The sequence below is a fragment of the Gastrolobium bilobum genome, unplaced genomic scaffold (genome assembly GCF_033153095.1).
Source record: "Gastrolobium bilobum isolate Gb01-03AN ecotype WA unplaced genomic scaffold, APGP_CSIRO_Gbil_v1 utg4168, whole genome shotgun sequence".
Taxonomy (NCBI): domain Eukaryota; kingdom Viridiplantae; phylum Streptophyta; class Magnoliopsida; order Fabales; family Fabaceae; genus Gastrolobium; species Gastrolobium bilobum.
The window spans coordinates 37,912-45,798 of NW_026899247.1; positions in this window are offsets into that span (position 1 = coordinate 37,912).

Consider the following 7,887-nt stretch of genomic DNA (forward strand, 5'->3'; position numbering starts at 1 on the left):
CTTTGTTCGGAAGCTCAACTTGCAGCATATATTTATAACTTTATGTGATACTAATAATAATAATGAATATTTGAAGGTTAAAATTTTCTCGTAAATTGGAATAGAGGGTCCCTGAGGGTCAGCACTCAGCACCTAGCAGTTGCCTGAAAAGGTGAATCACGTGAGGGAGGTGTGGCGGCTAGCTTCTGTTATGGCAAAGTGCAGAAGAGAATTGTTGCAGAAATTGCCCACAAATATTGCATGGGTAAAGAGTTCTCTGTATGTGACTTAACTGTGAAGAGGGTAAACTGAATCTTGTGATCTCGTGAGGTTTAGTGTATATTTCTTTCTAAAATCATTTGATCAGAATCGTAAAAGAAGAAAGAAAGAATGAATGTTAGTTAAAATTATAATCTAACCATGTTAGAGTGAGTAGGTAAAGTAGATATAAAAAGATAATAACAATTTCCTATCCCATATAATTAATAATGATTTTGTATTCTATTAATGATGCAGGGTAATAATTCTCTGAAGTGTCTAAAGAAAAAATATTAATATTAATACTTTTTAATTAATATAATTTGTTTATAAGAAATTAGGAGGACAATCGTTAGTGTGGTTTTGTCACAAAGATGTGATGTTCTGTTCATAAATCATTATCAGGGGTACTCAAACTTTCAATGAATCTTAGGAGCTGTTTCCTTTTCTGACTTTATTTGGTTGTGCCTTCAAATCTTGCAATGAGATAAAAAAGGACGGGAGAAAGTAAAGGAAAAAAAAGGACGGGAGAAAGTAAAGATTTTTTTTTTTTTTTTTTTTTTTTTTTTTTTTTTTTTTGCTTCTTTAGTTTGTACTTTGTACAATTTGTTAAAGGCTTTAACTGTTATTAAAATAATTAATGATTGCTGTTAATATGATGCATACGGTTAAGAAGTGGAGAAGGATACTTTTAATCTGTATGGTATTTTTTTTTTCTTCTTATCTTTTTCAATTATATTCATCTAGAATAAAGAAAAAAGAAAGTTTGTAGTTCTATGCACTGCAAATAAAAAAAATTAACACATACAATGTAGCACAGTTAAGTTTGGAATAAAAAATGAAGACAATTTTTTTTTTTTTTTTACATTCTTAGAGACTAAAACTACTCACAAACACTAAAACATATATTACCTTATATTTATAGAATCTTCACTATTTAATTATGATAAATGTTATATTATTTAAGTACGTTTATATTTTAAATGTGAGGTAATGCATTCCAAGAGATGTGCATGAAGCCTTTTTTATTGCTAGCTTAATTAACCTTAATGAAGCTACTGCCGAGAAAAATTACAGGTGCAGAAAAAAAATAACGTAGGGAACATGACAAAGCTTGATTGTTGGATTGTTCGCCAAAGTTCAACTGCAGTTTCTGAGTGCTGAGCTCCACAATGGCTCCGTCAGTTACTGTACCATTGGTGTACTGCAAATTCTTTTTTTTTTTTTACTTATTTAAATATGTGCAGAATCAAGATGCTATGTGATTCTGTTTTTAACTTTAGTGTTGGAAAATATGGTTGTATAGATATTAAGCCAATACAAATCTAATCCATCAATTTGTTTTTTATTAAACAATTACATAAATTTATATATCAAGTTTTTGTTTTATATTTAAAATGACAATATGGTTCTTATTTATTAATTTAGTCTGTTTCATAAATCATGAGATGAAAATATTATTCTTGTTTAATCATTAAAAAAGAAAATTTTGCTAACAGAACTTGAAAAACAATTATTAGACAGTGGTTAGGAAGGAAAAAATAAAATAAAGACTCTTGCAGTGGAATTATGTTTTGAAATTGTCAATTTGATATTATTCATTTTATTTAAAAATGGTACAAAATTTAAAAAAATATAAGTTTCAATTGTGATTTTGTAATATATTTTAATGTAAAATTTACTAAGTTTGTCATTCCACACGATTTAGGACATTTATATTTTATTAGTAAAATAGTAAATAAAACAATAAATTTATCATAAAGTCGTGCTAATGGCAACTACTAACATTAAAAATACACAATGAGCTGATTAATATGGCAATCATTTAATTATTAATGGATCAATATTACAACTTTCTCTTTAGGCTTAAATATTTTATATATTTATTGTGGTTTTAATTCAGAACTTCATTTAATATTTTAATGTACGATGTAGTTATAAACCATACATTCACGATTTTATTGAAATAATATAAAATGTTTACCTAACTTAACACACAACTTAGTATAACTAATATTAAAATGTGGCCTACAACTTTCTAAAATTTGCACTTAAAAAGAGATTTAAGTTACACTAAAATGTGTACTTGAATAAAAATCCGAGTTCATGTGAAGCCTGTCTGTCATAGTAACGGTCCAATGCTAGGCCTGAAATTCTTGACGTATTATTCATATCCAGATTTTCCCGCCAAACACTAATGAATGAAAATATCTAATATATTAACGTAGTACCACATCCGGCCAATAGAAACATACTACTTGTGTTGAAATATTTTATGAAAAGAGATTTTTTTTTAATATTATACCTATATATTTTTGGATATATATAATGAAAAAGGTTATATTTATAAATTTTTTGTTTACAAACTACACTAAGTATGACCAATCATACTTTAATCAAGAGTGTATGACCGATCATTAGGGGTGAAACAGGGCCGGCCCGGCCTACAGCTCGGCCTACGTCAGGCAAGATCTAATCTAGTATATTTCATAAAATAGGCCGAGCTTTGGCCTTGAAAAAACTTGTTTAATAAAAAGGCCGTAGACTCACTTTCACAAGGCCTAGTCTATAAGCCTACAGGCCGGCCTATATTGTACTATTTATTTTAAATTAAATAAAATAGAATAAATATGCCTTGAAGAAAAAATAAAAGTTATAAATTTAATCAATTGCAATAATTTATAACTTAATTATATTTGATTATATTTTAATAGAAATATGACTTTATTTATTATGTAGGAGGAACCAATATCTCAACATGCTAGATTGTGTATATGAAATATTAAAAGATTTTTGAGAGAGGTTATACTTATTACAATCATCATGATGTGTTTATTGAATTCATGTAGTTATTTTAATTTACATAGTATGGATTTGATGAAATATATATGTTATTTAGTTTGAACATTTTGCTTTTAAAAGTGACTTAAATGCAAATTGTATGAGTTTTGTTTTATTGTGATTCATGATTCTGTTTGGACGTTGAAATTATGATTTTTGGTTTAGCAACAAAATTTGAGTATTTTGTAAAGTTGATTCATAATTCTGCTTGAAGTTAAGAATTAATAGGCTAACGGGTTAGGCCAGACCATTTGTTATTTTATAAACGGGTCAAGTCAGACTAACACTTTTACCCCTATCGATCATACTTAGTATAATTCATAAATGGCTCATTCTCCTTATATAATCTATAATTTATTTTAAATGAGAATAATAATCATTTCTAAATCCTAGTACTAAAAATGTTCTGCTAAAAAGGAGAGCGAGTCTCACATCACAAATGGGACCCATTGACCCATTTATTCTTCCTACAGTAAAATTGGATTAAAAAACTATATTTTTACATTTATGGACAAAAGTCATGTTGCCAAAACAGTCTATGATCTTTTTGCAGACTTTGTTTATAAAAACAAGACATGAACTTTGGACTGCGTATACATTGGTCATGTTCATCTTACTATTATTGAATTATATATTTAAAATAATGAAAAGTTTCATTATTAAAACTCATCATAGCTCTACTCTACATCTATTAAAACTCACCATACCTCTACTAGGCCTATTAAACTCTTTATACTGAATAGATTAATTAATTGTTGTGCTCTTTTTCTCTCCATTGTCCATGTTTGTCAACTTCATGCTACCCAAGTCAATGAAAAAAACAGACTACAAATTATTATGGCGAGTCTGGAAAGCCATCGATTCTCTGTTACTAGTTATGTAGTAACCCTCATGAACACATTATGGGGTGATTGGCCATCAAAACACATTCTAAGGAGCATTATTTGCATGGTTCATTGAGTCAAAGCTATGATATGCTAATTAAATTCAATAGGGCAAACCTAAATTGGCACCAGCAGGTGTTCTCCAACCTCTAATTAACCTACCCATTGCAATGATTAAAAAGTCCAACCAAGTCTTAAGCTTCAATATCTAGGCTTGTTGTATAAATGCAATAATATATACATATAACCAAAGGCCATCATCAAACCTTAAATTTGACCGGTGTCTTGTTGCTTAATACTATTAAACGACTCTTAAATAGTAGAAACTATTTAAGGGGGTGTTTGGTACGAAAATTTTGATAGAATCTTTGAAAAAGTGGAGTGGAGAAAATATGTTTAACTTGTGGAGGGGTTGCACGAGATGAGCTGGGTAACTGGATTAAAAGATTCTACAGGAAGTTGAGTAATGGTACAGCTTGTGGATGAGGGATGTGTCATCTCTCACCCTTGCTATTCTCTGGTGAACAGGATCAACGTACTGATGGCTAAACAGTGGACAGTAAAATTATGTCACATATACAAGGAGGGGAACCAAGTAGCGGACTGGATGGCTACAAATAGGTTTGCTGCTGATTGGGATACCCTTTGGTTTGACAATGCTCCAATTGACTGCAGGAAATTAGTGTTGGAAGATGCTGATTGGGATACCCTTTGGTTTGACAATGCTCCAATTGACTGCAGGAAATTAGTGTTGGAAGACGCCCTGGGCACTGCGTGGCCCAGGAGTGTTAGTGTGTAGTTTTGTTTCTTTTCTTTCCTCTTTAGAGAAAAAAAAAGATAAGTTAAAAAATCTCAGTATAAAATTTTTTTCATGCATAATTTTTTCAATTGGACATTGGTAAAAAAAAATGCAATTCGAGATGTGGTATTTTTTTATCCATCAACCGAGAATCTTAGCCTACCATATAAAAAGTACGTTTAAAAATCTTGGACGCACCTACAACTCTATTATAAAAAGAATTTAAAACAAATTTTCAAAGAGGATGGGTACCATTCTAATTTTATTTCATATTTCCACCTATATTTCACAACCAACCAAATATAGCATTAATATAATAACAACTTTCTCGGCAAAAATTTTGGCCTACGAAACATCTTTTTGTAACTTGCCCAAGATAAAAAAAATTCTGCCATATTTTCTATAACTTTTTTTTTTTTGGTAAAAAAAAAATCTCCGGTACTAAACGTCCCGTAAAGATTTAAATAAAGTAATTTACATTGGGAAGCTGGATTTTACTACCAAATCTAAAAAAAAAAAAAAAAAAACGTAAAAACAGTTAAAAAAGAGAGGAGGAAGATGAATTTTACTACCAAACTTAGAAGAAGATTTGAGAGGTTTCTGATCTATGCTTCATTCCTTTGATATTATGTTGTGTAACATTTCAAAGATGCCCTTTATTTGATACTCGGTCTGAGAGTGAGACACATTGCCTTGGAAACTCATCCGGTTATTAGTAACAAATTATAGTCTAGACAATGCTCTTCTAAGTTTATATAAAAACAGATTATCCAATGGTTCAAACAAGAAACTGTAGCCAATATTTCCAAGGTTTGATACACCAAAATTCAAAGGTAGTGGTTACAAAACATTTCTTTCTCTGAATCTCTTTTCATAAAAATTGCATGATTTTAATTGCCAATTTCAATTCCTTCCATCCTTCTTTTAATTCCTACCATCCTCCGATTTCTTTGGCAAAACACAAATCATATGAGCTGACAACTGCCGATTCTGCCGGAAAGGTAGGCACTAGGCAGAACAACCATATATGTCTATATCTATTTGTTAGCTTGTCCAGCTTCTCAAAATTTGGACTAATCACCATTTTGATTTGGATTTAATTAATTGTACGGCGCTTTTGCATGATGGGGTCCCACAATTACATATCTTGAACAAGAATCAAGCATGATTATTATGGCTTTATTTGTTTTTTTGGCTATTAAGTTATGATTTTTTGTTTTGTTTTGGATAAACCATAGCTATTCCTAACATCGAGTTGGGAACATTTTTTTTTTTTTTTTGGTATGAATGTGGATGTATCCCCATTCAACCTCCTCCAGTCACCTTGTTCTCGAAATACAGTCCCAAAAGCTACTTCTTCATTGGTATAGAGAGTGCACGAGTTAGGAACATTTATATTATGATGAAGTTAGTTTTTCTAAAGATTTTTTTTTTGAATTTACAAGTACTTGAACCAAAAATCTTATTTAAACAGAATAATCTTATTTAAACAGAATAAGTATGTACCATTTGAACTAATCTTTTTTAAGTTATGAAATTATATGTGTGTGGTTATTCCAATCAAAGTTTCACTATGATAGATAACAAGTCATTTGGTCAAAGACCAATTTCACTTTGAGAGATCAAGTCAATATACCTCTGGTTCGTTCTTTTTTGGATGCACCTTTTTGGTTCGTTCATTTGCAAAACGTTAGACTACAAATAATACAGTGGTTTCTGAGCTGTATATGGGTTGTTAGAAAACCTTTGTAATTATGTTAGGTTTGATACTCCACTACGTCACCTATCTTCCTTCAGTACGCTATATGGGTACTTAATAAAGATCACAACGTCGCAATCTATAGCCACACGACACGAATCATAGTTTTTCAAATCAAGCCTAAGGCATAAATAAATATTTTGTGATGTCAAAGCCTCAAAGGTATGAGACTATTATTACCCTTCAATGTATCAAACCGAATATGACACTTATTATACAACAATTTTTCGCAAGAAAATAAAATCACAATAAATGAACTTATGGATAGTGAGGAGGGCTAATAAATAGAGCTTATGCATCTAGAACATGATGGGGGCAAAACAAAAAAAAGCTAAATAATTATGATAAACAAGAATATGATGATAGTGAAGGAAAATGGATCGAATGTGACCCTAAAAGTGAATTTAAACTAAATTTTTTTAACATATGAGATTAAAGGTTTAGGATACTAATGGTGAAGTTGATTCTTTTGGACAGTTGTTCCATATAGCTAGAAACTGGAAGGGCAATAATATTAGTGACAGAAAGGCAAAGGAATCCTTCTGATCACATGGGGTTTACTTCCTTCCCTTTCGTCCAGTGAATCTCTCAAGTATATATTACCTAAAAAAATCATTGCAAGAAGATGCTGAATTTTATTCATTTTATTTTTTTGGTTACACAAGATGTTGCTTTTTATTGGTTGAGGGGTCACGGGTCACCTTCTTCATGTTTTGTCCCTATAGAAATTCAATACAAGCCTTAAGATAGATGCTATGTTGCATTAAATGCTATTCAATAAAAAGGGTTGGAATATTAGAAACACATGCTTGTGAGATAGGTCAGGTGAGAGTACATGCGAGTAAACTAAGGACCTTAGAGAGCAGAGAGTGACAAACACTGAGCCGTATTCTATTCTGTTTGTAGCATTGCAGAAGGTAACTGCACATCACGGGCACAATTCATGTATGATTCTGAAAGCTTGTGGATAAGCTCACAGTCACAGTTGACGTAGAAATGATTTTGCATAACGTTTGTTGGATTGATAATTACTTACTTGTCATTGAAGCCACTTGCTCTTTCTTCACTTTCATCATTTTTTTTTTTTGGTAAGCTCTTCACTTCCATCATTGCTTCTTAGTGAAAGTTGAGATACTCAAATATTTTGAAAAAAAATTAAGTTGCACCTTTTTGTGGATAGAGAGTGTAGTTATATAACTCCATGAAATTAACAATCAAAGTTTGTGTAATTTTTTTTTTGGAAATATTCCAATCTGTTCATCGCTTGATTCGCTTCACGACTAGTCCGATTCGGGACGGGTCCAGGATTAAAACTTTAAACTCTTCCCAAAAATGGTACTGGAGAGGATCAAACACCTGCTCTCACC